The following is a 5,976-nucleotide window of genomic DNA, read 5'->3' on the forward strand; positions in this document are numbered from 1 at the left end:
CCTTTTGGATTGCCTTAGTCTGTTGGGCCATGTCTTCCAGCATCTGCTTTGACGCTTTGACACGCACAGTCGGGTCAGAGAAATTCAAGGGTGTCAGGCAATCTTGTCCGTACAGAGCTTTGAACGGAGTCATGCCTATACTAGACTGAGATGAGGCATTATAGGCAAACTCAACAAATGGGAGGTACTGAATCCATTTAGTTGGTTCTCTACTACAATAAGCTCTTAATATATCCTCAATAACCTGATTTACTCTTTCGGTTTGACCATCGGTTTGAGGATGATATGTTGTGCTAAAGCATAGCTGAGTCCCTATAGCTTAAAATAGAGACGTCCAGAACTTTGAGGTAAATTTTGTATCGCGATCGCTTACAATTCTCTTAGGTAAACCATGAACTCTAAAAATCTCTCTAACAAATAAACGAGCTATATCTGAGGCTGTATAACTTGTCTTTACTGGTAAGAGGTGTGAAACTTTGGTCAGATCCACCACTACCATGATTGAATCATAGCCTCCGTGAATTGAAGGTAATCCTGTAAATGAAGTCTATACTGATGCATTCCCACTTCATCTTAGGGATGTCAAAAGGTTCTAGCTTTCCTGGCTTTTTGACACGTTCGGCTTTGATCCTTTGGCAGGATAAACGGCTCTTAACGTAGTTAAGTACATCATGCTTCATTCCTAGCCAAAAATAACTTTTCCTTACCGCATTCAAGGTTCTTACATAGCCTAGGTGTCCTGCGGATAAACTATCGTGGCCTTCAAATAGAATCCTTCTCCTTAAGCTTGAATCCTTTGGTATGCATAGCCTGTATCTGTAATACAGACACTCATCGCTAATGGAGTAGTTTACAATACTAGCTCTTTCCAACTCGCTCGCTGGTCCTTACGCGATGATTCCCTTGATCCTTTGATACTCAGGGTCCATAGGTGAAATGCTTTTGACTTCCTGAAGGATAGGATTGCTTGGCATGGAGATTGCCCCAAGAAAAACTTTATGGCTTAAGGCATCAGCTAAAACATTCTCCTTTCCCGGGCGATAGACAATCTCGAACTCGTACTCATGTAAAAGCTTTATCCACCTTCTCTGTCGCATGTTTAGGTTGGGTTCGGTAAAGATCCATTTAAGGCTCTTATGGTCCGTAACCAACTTGAACAAGCATCCCAAGAGATAATGCCACCACATCTTCAGCGCATGAACAACGGCTAGCAACTCAAGGTCATGAGTAGCATAGTTCGCTTCATACATCTTTAATTTGCGTGAAGTAAATGCGACTGGTCTACCTTTCTGGGTAAGAACTCCACCTAAAGCAATACCACTTGCATCGGTGATTATTTCGATTCCTTCGTGAAGTCTGGAAACTTCAGACAAGGAGCTGAAGTGACAATTCTCTTGAGGTCATCAAAGCTTCTCTGGTGCTCTGACCTCCAATCGATCTTTGTCCCCTTCTTCAGAAGTCCAATGAGTGGAGCTGCTATCAAGGCATAATCCTTAATAAAAATCCTATACCATCCCGTAATGCCTAAGAATCCATGCACTTCGCTTACCGCATGTACAGTTCGTGTTCTTCTTCAGATTTGGACTATACCAGAATATCGTCGACGAATACTAGCACAAAGTCATCTAGGTACGGTCGAAAAATGTCCTGCATCAGTCGGTTGAAGGTTGCTGGAGCATTAGTAAGACCAAATGACATTACCGTAAATTCATAATGTCCATACCGAGTATTGAAAGCTGACTTAGAGATGTCAGACTCCTTTGCTCTTATCTGGTAATAGCCTGATCGTAAGTCAATCTTTGTAAAAACCTTAGAACCATGTAGCCGGTCTAAGAGTTCGTCGATTCAGTCAATCTTTGTAAAAACCTTAGACCCATGTAGCCGGTGTAAGAGTTCGTCGATTCGGGGGATCTGATATTTGTTCTTCACCGCCGTTACTTGGTTCAGCCCTCTATAGTCATTCCGTCCTTTTTCTTCTGGAACAGCACAAGAGCACCCCCAAGGTGAATTACTTGGCTTGATGAATCCTTGCTCCAGAAGTTGGCGAAGCTACTCTTTAAGCTCGATCGCTTCGGGAAGTGATATCTTATAAGGTCTTTTGGACACTGGTTCGTTTCCTGGAATCAACTCGATCTCGTGGTCGATGTCTCTGGATGGAGGAAGATTTCGTAAGATCTTCAGGAAATACGTCAGAGAATTCGTTTAACCAGCTTGGTTCAGTTTGACCTTCTTTCTGTTCCACTTTGTTAAGCTTAACAACGTAAATCTGCTGTCTGGATCGTAGTCCTCTCAGCATCCTAGAAGCTATTGTTAACTTGGCCTTAGGCTTCCCGTTTTTTCCTTGCACTAAGGTTTCTTGACCCTGTTTGTCCCGAAATGAAAAGGATCCCTGCGCACAATAGACACTGGCATGGTTTGCTACTAACCAGTCCATTCCCAATATTCCATCATACAGCCAATGGTTCTGCCCTCAACAAGGCATCATGCAGAGTTGAAGGTCGCATTGCCTCCAATCTGGTGTTAAGTGGACTGTTAAGCCCCTGACAAAACCTTGTAATTTACTGTTCCAGGGTCATTTGAGGAGCATAGCGCCTTAGGGAGACAAAGTTAGCATAGTACTCCCCTAAGGTTGATGTCTTCTGAGTAAGCCCATAGAATTCGTTCATCTTAAGAGCTTCATGACCTGGCGGTAAATAACGTTCCTTCACGGCCATCTTAATATCTTCTCAGGTCTGGGATACTTTGGACACACCATGGTCCTTACAATTCTGCTTCCACCAGAGTTTCGCTTCTCTAGTGAGCTTGAACATTCCCAACATGGCTTTGTTGGATGGTACTGTTCCTGCAGCAGTGAAGTAGTCGTCCATTTGCTCAATCCAGGACTCGGCTGCCTTCTCCAACCCAGTCCCCTCACCTCTAAAAGTTGGTGGCTGCATTTGCTTAATGAGGACTTTCTTTTCCTGTACCTCCGTGTACAGAGCTCCAGGCATATTCTGGATCATCAACAGCAAAGTTTAATGTACTAGCATATACTCTTCCCGTGGTTTAACTTGAGAAAAATCAATTACAAAGATACGCAAAAAAAGTCTTTATATATATTCAAAATTTTGCTCAAGCTAAAATGCTTGGCCAAAACATTACAACGACTAATCGAAAATTTACATTCTGTCCATTTCGGTAACAGTTAATTCGGGATTCTCATCCTCGTAGCGATGATAGTCACAAGCCTTCATTATGTGAACAGCAGGAGGGTTTACACTACATAAATGTATATGGTAAACCTTAGGTAACCCTGGTAACTCGGGTAACCATTCACAGTTATCTGCACTCCGTCCGGAAATGGATATTCTTTTGGGTGGTAGTACGCTTGTCACCGCATCGTATACCCACTTATTCTGCGTGATCTGCTGTCTTCCGTGGTCCCTGGACATGCTGACCAGAAACTGAACATGGTTGCTACTTTTCGTTGTTCGGCCCACCTGCAACATGGTTGCTACTTTTCGTTGTTCGGCCCACCTGCAACGACGTACTTCAACGTCTAAATTGTCTATAACATCCACTGTATAAATTTGGTAAATAACATCCACTGTATAAATTTGGTAACTTCCTTGGAACCAATATAGAAAAAGTTACCAATGGTAATCCTAGTTTAAGATATAATCACCATGTGGTAACCTTGATTCTAAACATAGTAACCATTTGGTAACCTAGATTTTCTTATGAACTACTATATGGTAACTTAGATTTTACAAATTATTATCATTAGGGTATATATATATATATATATATATATATAACATGAGAAAGGACCCTTAAATACTTGGATAGTTTTTGCATGGGACAAAACCTAAAGGACAAGCTAAGTTGCTTCACACCAAAACGAAGGAAATATTGGTGGACCTTGGTTTATAAACTAGGCAAAGCTTTTTTGCATGGCGCGTTGAAATTTGGATACCTTCTGCTGGAACAGGTAACAAGAGGACACTCGATACTCACAGATACATAGTTGCAGAGGAGATTTCTTGCTCAGGTCTCTGGTGACACGTCTGCAGAGTCGGGGTGGATCTTCGGCACCTGGTTCGGGACATTGGCCATAGCTGTGGCATCCCGCTCACAGAGTCCTTTGCTAGGCTAGTGTCTCAGATGCCATCCCGCTCACAGAGTCCTTTGCTGGGCTAGTGTCTCAGGTGCCATCAGTTTGATCATTGCGGCAGGAGGCATTGGCTGCGGAAGCAGCCGCGGAGGAGGGCCTTGGGGGTTCGACGGTGGTCCTCGCCGAGACACAGGTTCCTCCCTGCCCCTGGGTGTCCTCTGATGGGTGTCCTCTGAAGGGTGGGGACAGCGGTAGGACTGAGTGGAGGCAAAAGACTCTACCTTCTTAGTCACGGCCACCACAGAGGGGCGTCGGAGGCCCAGTTCTAGAGCCACACGTGCCACTAGGGAGCGGGCCGCAGGGGCAGCAGTCTCTTCGAGTGCATCAGCGGTGGGTGATACCAGGGGTCCTCAGGCGGAGGGAGAGTCTTTGGAGGTGGCGGCGGCAGCTAATCATGAGCAGAGTGAGGTGCCGGCTGGAGGTCAGAGTAGTGGGCCATCACAGGGAGCTGGGGTGGCAGATGAAGGAGGTTTAGAGCAGAGCCCTGCCAAGGAGGGGTGCAGTGAGAGCTTGATGGTGTGGGGTAGTGCAGACTCAGTGTAGAGAGACTTGGAGCCTCGTAGCTACAGTTGAAGGGGTGTTTCGAGTTGGTAGAGAAGAGGGAGCTGTTCTTTCCTATGACTCAGGTGCAAGTTCTCAACAAGGCTCTGTTCTTTCCTGCGAGTTCTAAGTTCTCAACAAGGCTCTGTTTTTTCTGTGCTCATGATTGTTGAGAGAGAGAGAGAGAGAGAGAGAGAGAGAGAGAGAGAGAGAGAGAGAGAGAGACCTGGACTTGGTCAACTAACGCAAGCCCTAGCTAGCCTATGTGGCTTACCTTAAGCTCACACTGCCATTTCCACCATTGCATTACCTCCATAGTTCTCCCCCTTCCTCTTGTTTTGTTGCCAACTACCTCGCTTGTCATAGTTCTTTTTCTTATGTCTATACATGCAAGTGAGTTGCACCTAATTTCTAAACATAGGCATGCATGAGAAAAACTCTAAGCATAGCAATATGTTAAACGCTTAGAATAGATGGATCGCTAAGAAGGGTGGAGCCCATGGCAGTCAATGACTCTCGTAGGGAAAGAATTTTTCCTACAACAATAACGTCTTGATAAATGTGACAAACTAAGTTGATATGGTGTATCTCTCAATACCACGATTTGCTTGATTGTAAATAGATTGCAGGGTATTGTGACATTCAAGGAGCCAAAAAGCTACTTTTGGTTGGTTGGACAAATACAAGCTGCTAATGTCTTTGTATCTCTTCTAGCTTGGAAATCTTGATTTGAATTGAGTAAGAAAACATGGCTAGAAACACAGGTAATTACATTGATGGTAGAAAAGTAAATCTCATATCTATACATTTTTATGTATTCATATGAATGTTTAACTTTGCCAAACAGGAACTTTCAAACAATCGAATTTGAGTGGTTGGTTAGTGGCAAAACCATCTCAAATTTCAGCAAATCAGGGCGCACAAACACAAACATCTCAAGCTCCATCTAAGACTCAACATGTTGACCAAGATGGACGCAGACAACTACTTGAGCAGCTCTTTGGAGAAAATTGCTCTGCTTCTAAAGAAAACAATGATTCTCTGGCTCACCTAGAAGAGAGTGATGCGGACAACAACACAAGTAGCTCAAAGTCTAAGGTGGGTTTCAAAAGAAAATTTAGAGACTCATGGCGGTTTCATCATCCATGGATCTCTCCTAGCTCTAAAGATGGTGAGCTAGTGGTGAAGTGCATGGTTTGTATAGCAGCAAAAAAGAGAAACCTTTTTTCAACTATAGGGTCAGATGTTATGCATCGTGGAGCATTTAAGAGGCATGAAGAAAC

This window comes from Cibotium barometz, chromosome 19 (assembly GCF_041138505.1).
Source record: "Cibotium barometz isolate CiBa-2024 chromosome 19, ASM4113850v1, whole genome shotgun sequence".
Taxonomy (NCBI): Eukaryota; Viridiplantae; Streptophyta; class Polypodiopsida; order Cyatheales; family Cibotiaceae; genus Cibotium; species Cibotium barometz.